Consider the following 7095-nt stretch of genomic DNA (forward strand, 5'->3'; position numbering starts at 1 on the left):
GAGGTACACGTAAGCAGCCAAGGCTGACCGAGCCGAGGGACTCCTACGCCTCCGGGATACGGATACCTCACTCATCACCTTCTGCGATAAGTAACTTGCGCTCGGATAAAGCGACTCCGTGGACCGAACGAGTCATCACGCTCGGAAGCTCTCCTGCCGAAGCAGTCCTTCAAGCTTTCTCGACTAAGTCGGGGACAGGGCCTCATGGACGGGTGAAAGTACGCGTAAGCCGCAAGGCCAACTGAGCCGAGGGATTCCCACGCCTCTGGGATACGGATACCTCACTCGTCCCTTCCGCGAAAAGCAGCTCTCGCTCACACAAACATCCCTGTTACCGACAGAGTCCAGATGCTCGAAACAAGAGGACAAAGACGCAGCTTCGCAAGCGCGGCGAGGGTGTGTTCTTCTGGCCTCGGCGGCCGCAGAAAGCACACGCTACAAGATGATCTGATCCTGCAGGCTCGGGTCTTCACGCTGAAGGGAGCCGTAGCACCCTCGGCATCGACGACGTCTTCAGCAAGGCCTGACCCAGCCTCGGGCGGCGCCGCGGTCCAGGGACTCCTCCGGGAATCCGGCCCGAGCAGGCGGCTCAACCGGTTACCCCTGGGGCCTCGGTCAACCGGCTTCCAAGGGCGCCAGCCCGACCCGAGGCCTCGACTGATCGACTTTGGCGTCGGCTCCGCTGACGGACAACACGGCTAGGCTCCGGCCAACCAGGTTCCCATTCTCGAGCCAACTCCGCCTCTGTTCATACTGATATCGCTACCCCTGGCCTCGGTCCACCGAAGGGCAGCCAAGGGGTCTCTTCAACTAAGCTAGAGGAGCCCCAGACAACAAGGCCGAACGGGCCGAGGGATTCCTACGCCTCCGGGATACGGATACCTCACCTGTCACCTTGACACGGGGCAACTCATGCTTGGTAAAGCGGTTCAGATAATCAACAGGCGAGACTTAATGCTCGAAAATGAGGAAAAAACACGGCTCCGTGCCGAAATTACATACGCGTTCAGGCCCCGACAGCCGCAATGAACAAACACACCGGCATTCGAGATGCCGTCACAAACGGAGCTCTGGTTCCCCCTCCGCAGGTACGAACAACCCCCCTCCGAGGGGGAAGGCCTGCGGAGCAACGGAAGGCCGACGAATGGTGCGACGTCACCCGCTCCAGCAGCGGCGACGACGACGCCTTCTGCTCCAAGGGACCAAGCAGCGGCAACGCCGACCTCAGGCTCGATGTCGCTACCAGGAGGCCCCCGCCCATGCCAAAACTTGTGAGGCAAGGACGGGCAGAAGGCCATAGAGTTGGAGGTCAGCCCGTGGCCGGCCCCGGCTATCTCGCCGGCAGCAGAACCTCTTCAAGCTGCCGTGGCGGATGCCGGCACCGCGAGCGGCTCCGAAGCCACTCGCGCCTGAAGGCCAGGCACGCTGCAGCTGCCAGCGCCACGGACGACGGCCGCCTTTCCCTCCGATCACTGAGTGAAGGAGCGGGCCGCCGCCCACGCGGGGGCCGACCTCAACTCGGCGCACTCCCCTCCCCAGCCCTGGTGATGAAAATCCTTGAGGCTGAGGGAGGGGAAGAGGCCGCAGCCCGGCTCGCTTTCCCCCACCATCAAGCCGGAGGTCGCCATCTCAGGTGACCGCCGGCGGAGGGGAGCAGCCGGGCAGCATGATGAAAATCCTTGAAGCCGAACGATGGCTGAGAGGTACCAACTCCCATGGAGTTGCGTTCCTCCAACGAGGAGGCGGAAAGGCGGCGGATACCCCCCATCCGGGGGCTTGGAAGATGGGAAGACACGACGCTTGGGGGAGGAAGAAGACATGGTTGCCTTACGAAAGGAGTCTCCCTCCTTTTAAAGGCAACTCTCCCTACGTGCGCCCCCAGGCGCCGCGGGCTGAGTCTTCTCCAACACGCTCCAAGGCCCTCCCCTGCGACTCGGGGGCTGGGTCCCGCATGTCATGCAAGCTGGCTCAGGGCAGAAGAAGCCAAACCGCCGCGCGTGGTGCGCACGACCGTCCAGCGGTTACAGGCGACCCCCCATTTTCGCCCAGACCAACGGGCAGAAGGGGCGGGCAGCCATGCAGGCGGCATGCAACCGCGCCAGATGGACGCGCTTCTCCGACTTCTGACACGCCAGCTTGGGAACCCAGGCCCACGCGTCGAGCAACCGGCGCGCCAGTTGCTGCATGCAAGCAACCGCACCGCCACTTGTGCCACCATCGCGCCTCTTCGGTTGCGAAGCCTATGCCACGACTCGAGGCGACCCAACAGCGCCAGACTGGCGCGTCGGTCAAAGCGACCGAAAGTGGGCCGGCAGTAATAGCGGTGGCAGGCGGGCGGGCGCAGCGGTCACGTCGTCAGCCAGGCTCACGTCCCATCCTGAGACAGCAAGAGAGCCTCCTCTCACGGCGTGGAGACGGTGCACCCGTGACCCGTTTCTCGAACGGATCGCACGCGCGCAACGGCCGCCCCGCCAACCACTCGCCCCGTCGCATTAACTCCGCGGCGGGACACGCGGCGCCTCTGGCAGGAGGAGCGCGCGACGCTTCACCTTCGCCGTAATAAACGCGTCAGAAAAGGTACGCCACGTCGTCCGATTTCGTATCCTTTTCCGTTTTCCTCTTTCTCTATCTCTTGCAACAGGGACCGGGAAAGGGGGATACCCCGAAAGGGATCCTTCTCCGCGAAGGAACCGGGCTCCGAGCCCCCCATTACTGATCAGGGGTTCGAAGGCTGGCCCCCCGAAGGGTTCAACAGTCGCCTCAGATCGCGTGGGCCCGACACCCACTACTGGTCAGGGGTTCGAAGGCCAGCCCCCCGAAGGGCTCCATGGCCGCCTCAGGCTACTCGGGCTCCGCGCCCATTACTGATCAGGGGTTCGAAGGCTGGCCCCCGAAGGGTTCACAGTCGCCTCAGACACCGAGCGAGGGATGACCAGGGGTACGTTCGATACATAACCAAGGCTCGGGCTGCGCTCCCGAGGTACCCTAGGACATTTCCGAGACCAGCGGGAACGATCTTGTAACGGAATCCCATCGGAGGGAGGCATCGAGCCCTCGGACCCCGTCGCCAGGGGACCGGGTCCGGCAAATCACCCGCAGGTACTTTTGGGCGTGCCTCTGGGCCCCTAGCCGACCCCCAACGAACGGGGCACGGACGTCCACTCGGATTACCCGCTTGCAGCTCACCGGAGACACCATGTTCGGTGCCCATCAAGGGTAACATGGCGCACTCCCCCCCTCCTCCTTGCGGAAAGGCGACGTAGGGGCGTATGTAAAAAGTCGAGTCTGTCCCTGATCGTCCTCTCGCCCTGTGCAGAGGCTCGGGGGCTGCTCTCGCAAAAACCGGCTCCGGCCAAATCGTTGACAGCGTCAACATACCAGCCCGAGAGCTTGGGCCCCGACCGTGCACCCGGGCTACGGCCAGTTCGCATGAGGGAACGACCAGACCAGCCGAAGCGTTAAGCGAAGTATTAAGACCTCGAAGGAGTGTAACCACTCCTCCGAGGCCTCGGGGGCTACACCCGGCGGGTGCGCTCGCGCGCACCCACCGGAACGAAATGCAACCGAGAAAGGCTGGTCCCCTTGCAAAAAAGTGCGACAAAAGCCTCCAAGAGAGTGCTAACACTCCCTTCGAGGCTCGGGGGCTACTGTCGGGGACCATAATTAGGGGTACCCTCAAGACGCCTAATTCTCAGCTGGTAACCCCCATCAGCATAAAGCTGCAAAGGCCTGATGGGTACGATTAAGTCAGGGATCAGTCCACACGAGTGACTCGATCACGCTTCACCCGAGCCTAGCCTCGGCCAAAGGCAGCCGACCTCGAGAGACTTCCGTCTCGCCCGAGGCCCCCTTTTTATGGCGGACACATCACCGGCTCGCCCGAGGCCTTGGCTTCGTTCAGAAGCAACCTTGACTAAATCGCCACACCGACTGACCAAATTGCAGGGGCATTTAACGCAAAGGTGGCCTGACACCTCTATCCTGACACGCGCCCCCGGCAGAGCCGAAGTGACTGCCGTCACTCCACCGCTCCACTGGCCAGTCTGACAGAAGGACAGCGCCGCCTGCGCCACTCCGACTGCAGTGCCACTCGACAGAGTGAGTCTGACAGGCAGTCAGGCCTTGCCAAAGGCGCCACGGCGAACTCCGCTCCGCCCGACCCTAGGGCTCGGACTCGGGCTAAGACCCGGAAGACGGCGAACTCCGCTCCGCCCGACCCCAGGGCTCGGACTCGGGCTAAGACCCGGAAGACGGCGAACTCCGCTCCGCCCGACCCCAGGGCTCGGACTCGGGCTAAGACCCGGAAGACGGCGAACTCCGCTCCGCCCGACCCCAGGGCTCGGACTCGGGCTAAGACCCGGAAGACGGCGAACTCCGCTCCGCCCGACCCCAGGGCTCGGACTTGGGCTAACGCCCGGAAGACGACGAAACTCCGCCTCGCCCGACCCCAGGGCTCGGACTCCGCCCTGGCCTCGGCCGAACGACTTCCGCCTCGCCCGACCCCTTGGCTCGGGCTCGGCCACGGCAACAAAAGGCAGACTCAACCTCGGCTTCGGAGGAACCCCCACGTCGCCCTGCCTAGGGCACAGACCGCCACGTCAACAGGAGGCGCCATCATCATCCTACCCCGAATCGACTCGGGTCACGGAGAACAAGACCGGCGTCTCATCCGGCCAGCTCCGCCGGAGGGGCAATGATGGCGCTCCACAAGCTCTATGACGACGGCGGCCCCCAGCTCTCTTACGGAAGCAGGACAACGTCAGCAGGGACTCGACCGCTCCAACAGCTGTCCCTCCATCAGGCTCCGCCGCACCTCCGACAGCCACGACATCACGCCAGCAGGGTGCCCAGATCTCTCCGGCTGCCACATTGGCATGTACCTAGGGCGCTAGCTCTCCCTCCGCTAGACACGTAGCACTCTGCTACATCCCCATTGTACACCTGGATCCCCTCCTTACGACTATAAAAGGGAGGACCAGGGCCTTCTCAAAGAAGGTTGGCCGCGCGGGACCGAGGACGGGACAGGCGCTCTCTTGGGGCCGCTCGCTTCCCTCACCCGCGTGGACGCTTGTAACCCCCCTACTGCAAGCGCACCCGACCTGGGCGCGGGACGAACACGAAGGCCGCATGACTTCCACCTCTCTCACGCTCGACTCCGGCCACCTCGCCTCTCCCCCCTTCGCGCTCGCCCACGCGCTCGACCCATCTGGGCTGGGGCACGCAGCACACTCACTCGTCGGCTTAGGGACCCCCCTGTCTCGAAACGCCGACACCAGAGCATCATCAAAACCGGACCACTGGACTTGGACTTGTTCCACCGGCGAGCCTCCACGGGTGATGGTTCGTGTAGCCAGCACCTTGGTAGGAATCTGGAGATGCGCAGCAGTGGACGGCAAGGTTGTACTCACTTGGTGTTTAGAAGTAATGGCGCGCTTCAGCTGGGAAACATGAATCACTGGATGGATGGCTGCAGAACTTGGTAAATCCAGCTTGTAAGCGACTTTGCCAATGCGTTGAAGGATCTGAAAAGGTCCAAAATACTTGAACTGCAGCTTATGATTAGAGCGAGGAGCGATGGAAGATTGTATATATGGCTGGAGTTTCAAGTAAACATAATCGCCTTCAGCAAACTCGCGGTCGGAGCGTGTCTTGTCGGCCTGCTGTTTCATGCGGTTGCGTGCCCGAAGTAGGTGCTGATGGACCACCCGAGACATCAACTCGCGTTGTGATAGCCAGGTAGACAAATCTGAATTTGCGATGGAATCCACAGGTTTGATGCCCAGCTGTCGAGGAGTGCGGCCATACAGCACCTCGAATGGAGAACGACCCAGTGCTGAATGGAAGCATGTGTTGTACCAAAATTCTGCCAAATGGAGCCATTGATGCCATTTAGATGGACAGGTATGCACGAAGCAGCGGAGGAACGTTTCCAAGCACTGGTTGACACGCTCCGTTTGGCCGTCAGACTGGGGGTGATAAGCGGAACTCATACGCAGCTGTATGCCTGCCATAGTGAATAATTCCTTCCAGAAAGTGCTGGTAAAAACACGATCTCTATCTGAAATAATAGCTTCGGGTAATCCATGCAGTCTGTACACTGTCGACATGAATAAATGTGCAACTTTGGAGGCTGTATACGGATGAGCCAGGGGAATAAAATGACCATACTTAGAGAACTTGTCAACCACCACGAGTATGCAGTCAGCCCCGTTGGACTTGGGTAAGGCTTCGATGAAGTCCATAGAAATGACCTGCCATGCCTGATCAGGAATAGGCAACGCTTGGAGCAGCCCAGGGTATTTTGCTCGGTCGGGTTTCGACTGTTGACAGATGGAGCAGGCAGCCACATATTCCTTGATGTAAGATTTCATTTTGGGCCAAGCAAACAGCTGGTGTACCCGTCTGTAAGTGACTGGAAACCCGGAGTGACCTCCGATCGCACTGTCGTGCATTGTAGACACGATCTTCAGTTGGAGGGAAGGATTAGCACCTACCCAAATGCGCCCTTTGTATCGGAGTAGTCCAGCTTTAAGTTGGAAAGGACTATCTGGAGCTTGATGAAGAGTGAGTTCGGCAATAAGCTGCTGAGTGTGTGGATCCGTCTCATAGCCTGCTGTTGTTGGATTAATGTGGGCTTGGCCCAAATTAATATTCAATAATAGTCAATGCTAATGGCCCACTTTAATGCTATGGTGTACTAATTATTTAGTACCATATTGGAAGTTCAAAGGACAAATCAATCAACTTAAATAGGTGGACCATTGGTGCATCTATTGAGAAGTTGAGAAAAGGATGAAAGGACTGCCACACGCGCGCGCGCGCCGCCGCCGCCGGCCGGGCCGTGGCCGTGGCCGTGGCCGTGGCCGTGGCCGTGGCCGTGGCTCGTGGCTCGTGGTAGATCGGACCTTGGTCCGAATATTCCTTTCAAACGGTTACGCATTTTGCCTGGAGTGATGACCGTCATAATAACCGTCCGTTTCCTGTCTTATGGCTAGTAACGGACGTCAGTTACTGGCGTCAGTTTCCAGCTCTAATGCGCGACCGTTTCTGTCCGTTGTCCTTCTCCCTTCTTCTGACCGCCTATAAGAATGGAGA

The sequence above is a fragment of the Zea mays genome, chromosome 2 (genome assembly GCF_902167145.1).
Source record: "Zea mays cultivar B73 chromosome 2, Zm-B73-REFERENCE-NAM-5.0, whole genome shotgun sequence".
Taxonomy (NCBI): Eukaryota; Viridiplantae; Streptophyta; class Magnoliopsida; order Poales; family Poaceae; genus Zea; species Zea mays.